This window comes from Cryptomeria japonica, chromosome 2, assembly GCF_030272615.1.
Source record: "Cryptomeria japonica chromosome 2, Sugi_1.0, whole genome shotgun sequence".
In the NCBI taxonomy this organism is placed as follows: domain Eukaryota; kingdom Viridiplantae; phylum Streptophyta; class Pinopsida; order Cupressales; family Cupressaceae; genus Cryptomeria; species Cryptomeria japonica.
The window spans coordinates 267313030-267329326 of NC_081406.1; the positions used below are offsets into that span (position 1 = coordinate 267313030).

Consider the following 16297-nt stretch of genomic DNA (forward strand, 5'->3'; position numbering starts at 1 on the left):
TTACATTACATGAAACCTCCTCTTTAGCATGATAAAAGATAATGTTGAATTTTTGGTATGATGACATGGAAATATTAGCTCTACATCAAAATATACTTTATCAACAATTTTTCAGGCCCATTTTCCAAAGTGCTACACATGAACATCTGCACAGCATGCTAGTCTCCTGCAAAAATATGTGATTGAACGGACCAAAGGAGCATTACATTTCCTAGAATTTTCCAATGTAATGCTCATGTAAGTCAAATCAGGTCTTACAAATGCAGCCAAACCTTCTAAGTTTGTAAAAACATTCCCCTCTTGAAAAGAAGCATAATCTCATTTAACCTCTCACTCACACTCTCTGCAATATTGCTCTCTTGCATTTTTTGTAGCTTTCACCATGTTATATCACTCTTACGAGCTCTTGCATGCAACCAACTTGCACCACATTGACCGAATACAAAACATTGATATAAAAAGGACAATCCTTGGGAGATTGGAGCAGCTTCCAAGAAGGATTTTCATGTTGGACTAATTATATCTCCTCCATTGTCATAATTTGTACTTGGAGCTTTGATATTTTAATATTGTCATAGTATATCTCTTATTTTATCTTTTCATTTGTAGCATTGTAACTTGCTCTATCATTTATCTATCCATCTGGTTGTCCCTTGAGGTTGGAAAACCAAAACGGGGATTTGACTGAGGCAAGCCCCTAAACAACCACCCCAACACTTTTCTTTGTCTTCCTATGTGCAAGTTTCTCAGAGTTCTTCACAGCCTCGATGAAATAAGTGATCTCTATAATTTTCTTTTGGATAGTTTTTGTTATTTTGCCATTTGGTGTTTTTTGTTATTTTATTTCATTGTACTTTGCATTCCAATTGCCTCGTGATCTATAAAGATATAGATTTCTGCAATATTTTGTGGACCACTATCATATGTCCGAATGGGACGACGTGTCATGCTATAGTCCACACCAAGTGCTAGTGTTCATGCCAAAGGACCAAGGCAAGTCACAAAAGGACCTCCAATATTTGTAGCTTCTATACCTACTGTCACTAGATCATAGTTTTATACATAAAAAACTGTTATTTCAGTTATTTCCTTGTAATTGGGAATTTGTATTGAGAAAGCATTGTAATAGTTTTAACATTTCCAATTATAATTAGATAAATTAGATTGTCAAGCAATATCTAGTTTATTAGAGTGTATTAGGAAATTGGACTCTCAAAGGAGACATCTTCTTTAGTAGAGTTGAATTCTAATCTCTACACTAGTTAGCCTCTCTTAGTCTAATACCTTCTACAAGAGACCATCAATTCTTGTATGGTTACCTTCACAATTAGCAACAAGTGTGAATCCTCTTCTAGTTATACAAATTAGAAACAATCTTCCAATTTTGGAATTCTATCATCCTCAATTTTTTTGGCTTTGGAAGTGAGTCAATTATCTTATATATTTGGGCAAATTTTAGACATCCATTTGATCTCGCATGTTCCATCCTTTTTTAACTAGGTTTCCCCACTTTGGGTTAACCCATCTTTGTTTCATCAAAATGCCTTGCAATTTTTTGCTTTTAGTTATCTTTTAGTTTGTAGTTAGTTTGAAGACTGTTTTTGCTCCCTCTTGTTATTGTCTTTACAATGTTGTATTTAATTACAAGGAATATTATAAAAAATAAATTACACAATTGCTATAAAACTTATAGAAATTTGTAATTAATTAACATTAAATATTATGATCATAGATAATCCCTATAGAGTACAAAATATTTTAAATGCATTTGGACCCGTTTCATAGTTATTCCCAACAGCAAACCATATTATGAAATTAGATGGGGAAGTGTGATAAGGCATTGGAAGCCTGTCCTCCTCAATCAAGCCCAAGGGCACGGAAAGAGCCTCTAAGTCATTCGGCCCCCTGGCCATAGGTATTGGCACATCCATCTTGGGGTTGGTGTACTTGATGAGGGAACCAGTACTGCTGCATCTCCCTATCATATGTTTCAGATTGGTTCCAAATGTGGTTGCTTGTTGGAAATCAAATAGATAATTACTATATATATCTTGAAGAATTGACAATTTAATTCCTTTGATTGTATGATTTGAGGAATTGATGAGTGATGATTAAGTGATTGTTGAGTAGATGGTCAATGAATAATGTTGTAATGAATGCTGCTGGTTTAATATATTGGTGAACGATGATTGAATGAATATTGATTTGATAGAGTGATTTGTTGACAGATTGTTTGCTTGATTTGATAGTTGCTGATTGCTTTTGTGGATTCATAAGTGATGATTGATAAGTCATGCTTGGAACGGTTTCTCCTTTATACTTTATTGGTAAAAGGGTCACCACCTGCCATTGCTGCCTTTTGAGAATAATAAATGATTTTCCAAATGGATCTCCCTTGGATGTCCTCCTCAAATGAAACCTTCTCCCCTTTATATCTTCCAATGTGAGGGGGGATTCACACCTCTTCATCAAGTCTGCCCTTTGCAAGAGCCACATCCTTTCATAATTACCACCCTTTGAAAGAGTACAACTCTTCATCATTTATGCCCTTTAAAAGAGTCACAAACTTTCATATTACCACCCTTTGAAAGAGTCACAACCTTTCACAATTATCACCCTTTGTAAGAGCACAACCCTTCATAATTTTTTGCCTTTTGAAGGAGTCACTCCCTTATTTTCTTCTAATTCCTTTATTTTTCCATCAACTCTTTCTTGATTCACATGCTCCATCCTTTCTTCTTTGTTCCATATCCCCTTTCTAATGAACTCTTTTCCATTTTATATCTCATGTTTGAGGGAGTCACAATTTTTCATTTCATGCATTTTGACCATTCATTAAACTCAATTAAATTTTAATTATATTATATTTTATTTTAATTGTTTTAAATTTTTTATTTTATTATTATTTATTATTAAATCAATTTTCAAAAAGGGGACATTACAGTCTGCTCTGCCCAAGATTGGTTTTAATCTTGTCAACCGAATTCTTTGCCAATATGAAGGTCAACCCTTGGAGATTTGTAATCCTTGAATCCTCCTTGTTATTAGCTTCTACTGCGTTACTCTGATATATCATATAATTGATGTTTCTTTCTTCACTGTGTTTGCCTTAGTGGACAATCTTCCTATATGCATGACTTTTCAGTGTAGACATGGGTTGAGAAGTGGCTAATGTTTCCTTGCTCTCTACTTGATGCAAGTTGTCTGAAACTCAATTATCTGGAACTTGGATTTGTATGCTTTTCTTGTAGCTGTAACTTCAGCATGCGCAATAGAATCCATATACTTCAAACAATGTTATGACAGCTTGCAACAACTTCATTATTATAACTACAACAGCAACAAAGGCCCACCATGGCCACAGTGAAGGCAATTATTTTAGATTTCTGCCTTGAATAGCTTCTTAATACCCTGAAAACACAAATGCAACAACAATTTTCATACTTGGACTCCACAATACTTGTCTCATCCATACATTATATGGCCTTACTTTTCATGATTTAGGACATGACTATAATCATACTCATACAGGCTGCTATCTTTCCATGTCTTAAATGTCATACACAACAATGAACTTGACCTTCAAAATGAGTATGGCAGGAACCTGTATCCAACTATCCTCTTGTTCACTTAAACTCTGTTCATTGTACACTTGACTTTGCAATTTTTTCCTATACCTATCACAGTCTTTTAGCTTCATGACTGTTTTAGTTTGCATTATACTTTTGTAAATATTCCTCCACATGCTCTCCAATGTCTTTGCATGTTTCTGAATTTGTTTCACTCATCCATTGTTAACTTAGGTTTGTAGGGCACTTGAAACACTCTCATGACTATTTAGAACATCTTTATGACTGTCCTTTAAATCTTGTATATGTGTAACAATGTTTGAAGTTATAAGATTAATGGGAGATTGTCTTGCTGGAAAGAAGTGGTCCAAGATTGCATCAGGAACCTCATGCTACAACAGTTTAGCAATGCCCAACATCTTCCCTATAGTAGATGCTTGTATTCAATGCATGATGCTTTATATAACAGCAAATTATCTCTGGGCATAAGCTTGCAAAGCTATGTATTTGAACTATGTGTTTGGGACATTTATTTTCCTCCCTGTAGTAACTTGAAAGACATCTTTAATGGAAAATTGTGGATTTTTCAAGATTTTCTGTCTCAGAAGTCTTTGCTAAGATCAATTTAAATCATGCTTGCACAGATTTTCATTATGACATTATATTCTTAATTACAGATAAAATCAATGTCACTTTGTTTAGAAGAAAATTGCTGAAGCCCAAAGATGGATTAGTATCCTGGAGATGAGCAATATTGTGTTGGACATAATTTTGAGGGACACAAAAACCTCGTGAATGTGTTTTTTTCTGCATGAGTGAAACTTGCATTATTTGACATTTCTGAGTTTTACTTGGGATATAGATGCATAAGCCAAACTATTCTTGTTTCTATGTCATTCTCTAGGTTGACAAAGGTATGGATGAAAAGTGATATTGTTATGTTCAACAACCTCCTATATTGCTTTTACTAGTGTCTTGCCACTGTCATTTCTGGTGAATCTCAGGCTTATTATAAGTTATTCACCTGTACCTTCATAAGGTTGTCACTGCAATTCTTAATGGGTTGATTGAGGAGGAAGATAAGGCAAGGGACTTTGAAGTGCCTGCGTGTGAGACTCAGGTTTGCAGATTGAAGAAGGGCCTACATGGTCTAAAACATGCACTTCATTTTAATTTGGATGCAAGATTATGGCTTCTTAAAGAAGTGGAAAAAAACTACCAGGAAGTGGCATTTAATAATTGTTAAGCATAAAGTAATAATAAAACAGACATGGAGTAAACATGCTGAGAAAAAATCAGACATGAAGCATACACACAAGACGCAAAGCATACATGACAAAGGAACACATTAAAAATGTTAGTACTAAAGCAAAAAGTTCCAAATCAACTGATGTAAAGGTTTTCTCAATCACTAAGTACTTAATTAATGACTGTCCCAGTACATAGGAAGTGTAAGGTTGGCCTACTTGATTTTTTTTTTGATTAATCCCAGGGTTCAAGAAGTTTGCAAGAAATTAGCCAATGAGAATATATGTTTTGTAATGGGAATATTAAAGTCATAGATTGTACGATTGAAGAGTAATCCATGTATTTATCAACTTCTTGGATGATGTTGAATTTTAAGTTTAACTGGTGAATGGTATCTTATGCCAACTAGTTAACTTGGAAAAGGATATATGGGATGAAAATTAAATATTGATTTACTTAAAAAGAGGGCTGAATAGTTAACCCTAATTGAATGATGGTTAAAGTAGGTGTTTCCTGCAGGCTGGTAGGATTAAGGCTCTGATACCAATTGTAATGTCCCCTTTTGGGATATACCTGATTTTTGCCCAAAAATAACAATTCTAACAAGACAATTTATTTACAAGGACTATTCTATAAATAAATTAAACAATTGATATAAAACTTGGAGAAAATTGTGATTAATTAACATCAAATATTATGATCATAGGTAATCCCTATAGAATACAAAATATCCTAAATGCATGCATATAAACCCATTTTCATAGATATTCCCAACAGAAAACCATATTATGAAATTTGATGGGAAAGCATGATAGGGCATCAGAAGCCTGTCTTCCTCAATCAAGCCCAAGGGTACAGAATGGACCTCCGAGTCATTCGGCCCCTTGGCCCCAAGTATTGGCACATTCATTTTGGGGTTGGCGTACTTGATGAGGGAACAAATACTGTTGCATCTCCCTATCATATGTTTCACATTGGTTCCAAAAATGTGATTGCTTGCTGGAAATCAAATAGATAAATTACTAACATATATATCTTGGAGAATTGGCAATCTGATTCCTTTGATAGTATAATTTGAGAAAATGGTGAGTGATGATTAAGTGATTGTTGATTAGATGGTCGATGAGTAATGTTGTAAAGAATGCTGGTTTTATATATTGGTGAATGATGATTGAATGAATACTGATTTGATAGAGTGATTTGATGATTGATTGTTTGCTTGATTTGATAATTTATGATTGCTTTTGTGGATTCATGAGAGATGATTGATAAGGCATCCTTGAAAGCTTGGAATGATTTCTCCTTTATACTTTATCAATAAGAGGGTCACCACCTTTCATAAGGATTGAGTCACCACCCATCATTGCTGCCTTTTGAGAATAATAAATTATTTTCCAAATGGATCTCCCTTGGATGTCCTCCTCAAACGAAACCTTCTACCCTTTTTATCTTCCAATGTGGGGGAGGAGTCACACCTCTTCATCATGTCTGCCCTTTGCACAAATCACATCCTTTCACAATTACCACTGTTTGAAAGAGTAGAACTCTTCATCATTTCTACCCTCTAAAAGAGTCGCAACCTTTCACAATTACCACCCTTTGAAAGAGTCACTACCTTACACAATCACCACCCTTTGAAAGAGCACAACCCTTCATAATTTTTGCTTTTTGAAGGAGTCACTCCCTTATTTTATTCCCATTCCTTTTTTTTTCCATCAACTCTTTCTTGATTAACATGCTCCATCCTTTCTTCTTTTCTCCATATCCCCTTTCTAATGAACTCTTCTCCAATTTATATCTCATGTTTGAGGAAGTCACAACTCTTCATTTCATGCCTTTTGACAATTCATTAAACTCAATTAAAAGTTAATTATATTTATTTTAATTTTATTATTATTCGTTATTAAATCCTTTTTCAAAAAGGGGACATTACAGAAAGTTGGCTTTATCGAGGTGCATGGTGAGTGTGATATCCCTACCCAAATATTCAAATTACATACCTTATTGTATAAAATGTATTATAATAGAAAATGTATACATGATTTAATATATATATTTATTCTACTTGGAATTAAACTTGCCATAATAAATATATTATGCTGTTGGTATATTTCATATATACTATCTGACGCTACTTCATACACATGTTTATGTTTATATGAAATATATTTGTATTATATAATATGTTTATCAATCCGTAAACACTAATATCACTTTATTGGCTAATATCCACATATAACCGATTATCGATTAAGAACCATTTATAATCGTTTCCGTGAAACGACTTATGGTAAGCACTTAGTTATATTCCACCAATTTTCTGATGCAGTGTAAAGTATGAAACGGTATACAGTCAGCATGACTATTCGCAAAAGTCACGACCAAGGAGGCATCCATCCAATGTTGTATAAACAGGTTCATCATGATAAACAAGAGAGGATTACAAAAAAAAGGGCAGGGAGATAATTGCTGAAGAATTTACAGTTTGCATCCATCCTATACCACCAGTTCTGCTCAGGCCTTAACCAGGTATGTATGTTCTGAGGCAAGAGAACATGTCTATGGTATGAGTTCATAATTGCCTGCAATTACAATGATTCTAAATAATGACTACCATCATAATAGAACAAATAGAGATATACAATTAATTGAAATAAGAAGCACCTACATATTATATTAATTAATAAGTAAACAAGAATCACAACTTATGCCATAGAATTATAATTCACAGTCAACTGTAATCATGATAATGAACAGAGGTATTACAACAACTTCCAGAATACCAATATTCTTATATAATCACAATGATAAATTAATCAGCCTCTTATGTGTAACATGTATATAAATGTCTATTTATCTTGATCAATCGACAACTTTCTTAAGTTGGTAATTAAGCAATCTATCAAATCATATAATCAATTCACAAATATATAAGTGACAATTAAACCACAATTACATATTTAATATTAATGTAATCCAGGAGGGGGTGCATGGATGGATAGGGAAAGGCCTGTGTAAAACCATCGAGTGTTCTAGTGGATCGTTTGACCAAATATGCCCACTTTATGGCTATATCTACAGAATACAGAGCACCTCAAGTTGCAGAAGTGTTCTTGAAAGAAGTGTTTAGACTACATGGACTGCCAAGGAACATTGTTAGTGACAGAGATAGCAGATTTCTAAGTATGTTTTGGCAAGAACTATTCCGTTTGACATGCACAAAACTGACACCTAGCACAAGTTACCACCCTCAAACTGATGGACAGACGAAAATTGCATATTTATAGGTAGAAGGTTATTTGAGGAACTATGTTATAGGACAACAGAATGCATGGATGAAATGGCTACACCTCGGTGACAACTGTTACAACACCACACATCATCTATCCATTGGAATGAGTCCGCTCAAGGCACTATACAGTTGTGAGGCTTCTGTCGGAGGTTTGATCCTTTTAGAAAGCAAGGTACCAGGAGCCAAGGATTTTGTGCAACAAAATATGGGCATCATGAGAGTACTCAAAGATAACCTCCACCATGCACAAAACCAACAAAAAATCTACGCTGACCGAAACAGGACTGATCGGGTTTTTGAAGTTGGAGATTGGGTATTCTTAAGATTACAACCCTATAAACAGGGATCTATTAAAGCCAGTGGAACAGAAAAACTAAAACCACGTTTCTACGGACCTTACAAAATCCTAAGGAAACTTGGAGAAGTAGCCTATGAATTGGAATTGCCCAAGAGCAGCAGGATCCATAATGTCTTCCAAAGGTCCTTGGCCAACAAATTATGCCATGTGAGGAATTGCCCCCTCTAGATGACGAAGGGAAACTCATCTTAGAACCAGATAATGAGTGCTCAGCATGAGGGAAAAGAAGCTGAGGAACAAGACTATTCCAGAATATTTGATCAAGTGGAAGGGTCTACCAAAAGAGGACGCATCATGGGAAGGTGCGGAAATCTTCGAACACCCAAACCTTAAGTTGCTTGAGGACAAGCAAATTTAGGAGGGGAGGACTGTGATATCCCTGCCCGAATATTCAAATTACATACCTTATTGTATAAAATGTATTACAGTAGAAAATGTATACATGAATTTAATATATATATTTATTCTACTTGGAATTAAACTTGCCATAATAAATATATTATGTTGTTGGTATATTTCGTATGTACTATCTGACACTACTTCATACACATGTTTATGTTTATATGAAATATATTTGTATTATATAATATGTTTATCAATCCATAAACACTGATATCACTTTATTGGCTAATATCCACATATAACCGATTATCAATTAAGAACCATTTATAATCATTTCCGTGAAACGACTTATGGTAAGCGCTTAGTTATAATCCATCGATTTGCTGTTGCGGTGTAAAGTATGAAACGGTATACAGTCAGCATGACTATTCGCAAAAGTCATGACCACGGAGGCATCCATCCAATGTTGTATAAACAGGGTCATCATGATAAACGAGAGGGGATTACAAAAAAAAGGGGCAGAGATAACTGCTGAAGAATTTACAGTTTGCATCCATCCTATACCACCAGTTCTGCTCAGGCCTTAACCAGGTATGTATGTTCTGAGGCAAGAGAACATGTCTATGGTATGAGTTCATAATTGACTGCAATTACAACCTGCAATTACAATGATTCTAAATAACGACTACCATCATAATAGAACAAATAGATATATACAATTAATTGAAATAAACACCTGCAAATTATATTAATTAATAAGTAAACAAGAAGCACAACTTATGGCATAGAATTATAATTCACAGTCAACTGTAATCATAAAAATGAACAGAGGTATTACAACAACTTCCAGAATACCAATATTCTTATATAATCACAATTATAAATTAATCAACCTCTTATGTGTAACATGTATATAAATGTCTATTTATCTTAATCAATCGACAACGTTCTTAAGTTGGTAATTAAGCAATCTATCAAATCATATAATCAATTCACAAATATATAAGTGACAATTAAACTACAATTACATATTTAATATTAATGTAATCCAGGAGGGGGTGCATGGATGGATAGGGAAAGGCCTGTGTAAAACCACCGAACGTTTCATCCCGAGATGGGTAGAGATCAGCGACCCTAGAAAATCCTTGAGGGTGTTATCCCAAAATAGGTATGCGCTTGGATCCAAAAAAAACCCTGAGGGAAGACGTTGTGCTGAGGTATCAAAGCAACCTATTCAGGATCATGACCCTTTCCAAATTGCATTAGTAATAAGGTCAACATAACTACACTAATAATATGTACTCAATTCAACACTTAATAAATTAAGTGATTTTGTTAATTTCAATTTTTTATTTTTATTTTGCATTTAGAATATAGAAGTAATATTTACTTGGGGACATTACAGTGAGGAGTCGCATGTGTACTACTCAAGTCTCATTGGAAAAGCATCATTATGAATATCAACATTAAAATATTATCCTAATCGAGTAATGGAATGCTCTAGTACAATTGACTATACAACTTCCTACCCCAATGTGAGGTTGGCCATCTAATCATCCAGCATGGATTAATATTATTCTTGACCTTAAATTTATAGTTTGGTGAGCAAGGATGCAACTTGGATTCAATAAAGCCTAAGCCCAATAGAATGAGTTGTCTTCTGCTATCCAAATACAGTTAGTAGCCATTAATTTAGCGACAAGTGTATCTAGATTCTAAACCATCAATTTAACCAACACAATATCAATATTTACCATACACGACTAAATCTAATGTATTCAAAACCCAATGGCTAGTTGCAACTAGTGCACGTGAAATTAATGGCACCATTTGCAACTTGTTACTTGCTTGGTTGTTCATTGTGTTTCTTGTGCAAATTGAGTCTATGTTTTTAAAAGCTGAGAACATTAAAGAGGATCAATGTATTACAGCACATACAGTGATAAATCATCAGTCCAAAGAATTACTTGCCTAGGGTATCCAAAGCCAGGCCATCATTTTCTTACAATTCACCTAGTTTTATGTGTTTTAGTGAATCTTCCCTTTGTTGTCGCTTTTATTGCAATGGTTGTTATTTTTGTCTGTGTTCCTCTTTCATCAAAACCAGTCAATTTCCCCTGAAAGCTTGCCCATTTGTACATTCAAACCCTTTCTACATAATTGTACATTGTCACCCAAGGTTTGGAACTATTCTAACCACTTTTCCCCCTCGCCAATTTTTGTCATACTATTTGCGTTAATTGGAGTTTTCAACTCTAAACTCTTTAGCTTCTCCTGCTTCAGGCTTGTTTGTATGTCTTAATGTGCTTTTGCATCCCTTATTTTCAAGTCAATTCGATTCCATAAAGTAAATTATTAATTTCCTGATTTTGCAGGTTCTGGTGCTTGTTTAGGCATGCCCATGCCATCAAACCTTCATTTCACCACCCCAACAATACTTTGGCATATACAAATCATTTTGTGCAATAAATGACTCTTTCGCAACTATCATGACTCCGAATCATCATCCTTTTGCAATTTCAACCTTTCCCACAACTACAAAAACTTCAAAACCTCCAAAATTCAATTTCTTGGTTTGTCGGCTCTCTACAGGTTTGACTAAAGATACTAATGCCTTAGTGACAGTTTGATCAGCGGCCTCTTGTCATATCCCCAGTTATAACCCTAGTGAACTCAAAGCATTGATAAATAGTATTACTAATACTAAATAGAATTTGATTATTTAACAATAGCTTAAGTTTTACAAGACTAAAACACAATTAGACACTACAGTTCCGCTATTGATATACATGTATTGAACATGCTATGATTCATTTTTTCATTGCCTCGAATAAAAGTGCTATGATAATATATTTTGAATCTATGTGATGCAAATGCATCCTAAGGTTGATGCAATCTGGCATCATCCAAAAGTAATTTCTTGCTTTGTTAGTTCCTTGCACACAAGCTTGACTTGCACGCAGTTGTCTGTTACTATTTGTGTATATCCATTGGGCAATTTCGGTGGACTAGAGCAAACTTTGCTTCATCAGCACAGCTTTATTTCCTTGCATGGACCTTATTGGCCTTTGCACTAGCCCTCTGGAAGCGTTTACCATCCTCACAGCTGTACATAACCTTTGTGCAACCTTGTCATAGGCTGTTTGGTAGGCTGTTTGGCCTTGTAGACATTATTAAAAACATTCATTCAATCCTACACTTTCGCATACCATTGCTCCTCGTACAGGTCTCACGCAACCCACACAACTGTTGCAAATTTCCTTGCACCATTCAACTCAATGGCATCATCTTGAGAAAGTCAACGGATGTCAGAATGTTATGTATGCAGTCAGATTGCCAAGATGACCACTGAGAGAACAAAGCTACCAAATTTTCTGCAAGGAAATTATGATTTGACTGGAGCATTTTGCAATCACAATCTAGTATTAGATTGCTCATCAGTTGAAATCTCAATACAAAAGGCAATATTGCTTTCATGCATGTGCGAATTCATGTATGTACTTATATCCAATGGCTTCCAAACAATACAGGGCAAGAAGGGAAAACAAAAAAATAATCCAAATCATTAAAAACAATGAAATTCTATAAATTTCGTGTTTTAGAACAACCAAAATATTTTTTCGATGCTATTCAATCCGGGCGTACTGCATCTATGTTATATTTCCCAACGCAAAATTAAAACTATATATTTGGATATTACAGTGTTATTGATAGCAGCAAGAAGGGCCAATTTAAAAGCGTACCTGCTGAAGCTCGAAACTTACAGCCCGCGATAGAAGAATCGTGGGTTTGACAGGGAAAAAAATGAATTAGCGATACAGTTGACTCTATTTTGAACTGAGGTTCCAAGGATTATGTTTATCTATCGTAAGAAATCCTCAAAAAAGCCCATATAATTTGTACTGTCTATGCAGCACTCTGGATGCACATTTGACGTATCTGGTAACTAATTGAATTACAAATTATAGATGATAGTCAATAATTAGGGGTACAAATGGATTAACAATTTTTATTTTAATGATTTATTAAAGAGTCATTATTATGCGGAAGGTATTTCTATATGAATTTATTAAATTAATCCTAACCACTTAAATTTATATTGATTTTAAAAATAAAAAATATAATAAAATAAAAATATACATTTAATATTATTTATTAGAAAAAAAAATTATATTTTATTATTATCTATTTTTAATAAAGAAATTCTTAATATTATTTTTTTATAAATATATTATATTTTTGAGAACCGGATGAAAGCGAGCGAATATGTGAATATTTCGATACCCACTTCCCAAAAGTGCTCCCTCACACAGCGATACCTCTGGGGAATGGCAAAGTGATTAGCAAGAAAGAGAAGAAAAGGAGAAAGAGAGAGCAGCTTATGTGATCTCATCTTACCAGTCCCCAAGTTGTGTTTTCTCGAAGGCGGGGCGCAACTTACCCTAGCAACATCCATAAGGGTGCAAATCCAAGGCAAAATTCAATAAAGGAATTATGTCCTTATGTGCCTCTTCCTAAGCCAAACCTTAATAGTGATTATCTCCCTCAATGGGTTTTTGAAAATGGAAGGTGGGTTGATAAATGTGCTCCTCCCAGCCAGAGGAATCATCGCAATTCAAATGTATCTAAGAGGAGATTGGTTTATGAACAAAACAGTAATAAAGTCAGGATCTATCAAAGAGAGGCAGGATCTATCAAAGAGAGGCTGGAACTCTTCATTTCCCCCAGTTTCAAGTGTCAATTGTGTTCCTCTGGGAAAGGATAGGGTTTTCTCATCTAACAAAGCGAACCCAGATTTAACCTTGCGATCTAAGGCCAAATGTTTTGTTGAAATCTCATCAACCATGCTCAACCCTATGTGGAACCTTTATTACAGATTAGGGCTTTTGGCCAAATGGAACGGCAAGGACCTCTCTGCCAGGGAGGCAATAGACTAGTGGTATTCATGGTTCTCGCGGGAGGTAAGCATCTCTCATCTTGAAAATGATGTTTTGTTCATTCTATGTAAGAATTCAGATATTAAAATCGAAATTCTTTCAGGCAAAGTTAGATTATTTCAGGCACATTGTTTTTCCTGCATTGAATGGTATCTGAATTTTAACCTGCTTTTTTTAACCGAGGAGGATGCGGAAATGGGTGGATTTAGGCCCTCTCCCTATTGAATACCACCTCCCCCAAATTTTAGAAGTCATTGGTAATAAACAGGGAACCTACATTGGATGCGAAGGTCTTGACAGAGAAGACCAATATAAACATATAAAATTGCTTCTAGAAATAAATCCAGATGTCAAAATCTTTGACCCAATGGAAATTATATTGGGTCAAGGGTCTTGGACTATTAATCCAATCCTTTATGATGGATTCATTGACACAACATACATATTAATAAAAAAATTAAAAGATGGAGAACGATAATCGTGTTAAAGTGGAACCTTAGATTTCTAGGCCTAAAATTATTGTTAAATTTAATGAAGGTAAGGGTAGATTCTAGCTTGAACCTGTCGAGGGTGCCCAATCGGAACCCCCAACCCCTTCCCTCCATGAACACTCAGATATTAATTTAGTGCCCCATGACAAAAATAAGGAATCCTTGGAGATCCTTCTAAAATAAATTGATGCCCTTAGATCTGATATGGCTCACGATTTAGATAAACTCAATTCTGTAGATATCAACCCTTGCTCCCCTGTTGACCCAGGGACGGGTATCCATGAGTCTCACACTCTGGTTAAGTAAATCAATCAAGATATTCCACTGGAATTAGAATCATCATTAAATTTAGTTGGAATCAATAATGAGGAAATTCTAAGTCCTGGGGAGGAGGAAGAAAAACACTTCCTCATTCAAAAAAAATTGGACTCTATGGAGGAGGATGGGGAAGTGGTGGTAGATACTCCTAGTGTGGCCCCTCAACAACAAAAAACTCCATAATATGATATATGTTGCAAATGAAGTGATTTGATCAAATAAACACCTTGTGAAGTACTAATTGCATGTCCAAGTAATCCTTCAAAATGCAAATATGGCAAAAAATAAATAAAATGTACCTAGGATAGAATCTTGAAAAGGTGCATGGATGGCTTGGTAGGGCTCCTTATCACCTTATCAATGCCACAAGAATCATGAAAATAAAAAATTATGATAAAAATTTGTGAGATTGGGAGTCAAAAAATAATATTTGATTCGAATAGCAATTAATGACACTTACACCATATAAAAAATGGCTTGCACCATTGTGAAGTGCACATGATCAACTTTTCATCATTATTAGCTTTGATACGATATTAGAGTCACAATGGACACAATCCTTTAGGATCACCTACAAAACCAAAAGATGCCTTCTACAAGAGAGAAACACAAGAAAAATAATGTTTGATTGTGGACACACTGGATTACATTGACATTAGACTTACTATTAGAGTTATCTTGTATTAGCTAATAATTATTTATTTAATTATTAGTCTATTATACTCTAGTCTATTATTCTAATTATTAAATACTCTTTATCCCTTTAGGGTTTCTTTAGGGTTGCACATCTTTAGGGTTTCTATTCTCCTGTCATAAGGATTGTATTGTAACTTTTCTTTTTCATTCCCTCTTTGGATGATAATCTTTTTCTTCAGAGCCTTTTTTGTGTTCTATCTCCAATCTTCTCTTGTGACATATATTTTTCTTGCAGATGCTCTTGGGATCTCAGAAGTTGTACTTTCTCAACTTCTTCATGGTATCAGAGTGTACATCTGCTGCTGCTTGTTCCTGATTTCTTTTCAGAAGATTTTCTCTGAAGGCAAGGGTTTCAATTTTTTTTAGAGGTTTTAGTTTGGATCTGGGGTATCTTTTTTGTTTTTGGGTATTCTGAGCTTAAACAGACCTCACCATTGAACTCAAAACACCCAAAAACCCCCATTTTCATATAACATTTGTCTATTTTGGACAACCTTAGCTCTGGGAATTTTTTTTTTGAGTTTGGCCCTTACATGCACGTTTTTTGAGGCAAAAATTAAAAATAAAAATAAAAGCACTTTTTTGGGCCTTTTAACGGCGTGCTCAGGTCGCACCCATTACTGCTAGTCGTTGGTGGTTTATTAAACCGTCGCGGCCAACTCTGCGGTTATCGCAGGCGGTGTCTTCCACCGCCTCCGCCTACGCCTTCCGCCCGCCGCCCTCTGCACAGCGCCTGACCACCTTCCGTCCAGGGCCACCACCATTCGTTTTACCGTGCTCGTCCACTGCCCGTTGCACCTCGCTTGTCCGTCGCCTCCCGCCCTCCACCACCACCTAGCCAGAGAGCCACCTCTCCTCCTCTTGCTTCCTCTTACAAGCCTTTTTGACAAGGGAGAGGTTTTTTTGTCCTAACTTGGGCAAACTGGGTTGATTCTTTGAAAAAGAATAAGCACTAAAAAGCTCTTTTCGAGCTTTACTCAGATCTAGAGGTGAGATTTGCTGATTTTTTCATCTGGTATATGTTTTCTGCCATCCACGTCAGTGCT

At 35.2% G+C, this 16297-nt stretch overlaps 1 protein-coding gene across 1 annotated transcript in view; it reads right to left on the reverse strand.

Moving 5' to 3' along the window:
* The window catches only part of LOC131056070 (probable acyl-CoA dehydrogenase IBR3), a gene marked incomplete in the record, with an annotated part of 256769 nt that extends 244026 nt beyond the window's left edge, over positions 1 to 12743 (reverse strand). The window contains 1 exon segment of the mRNA XM_059216575.1: positions 12553 to 12743.
* Between the last annotated feature and the right edge of the window lie 3554 nt (positions 12744 to 16297).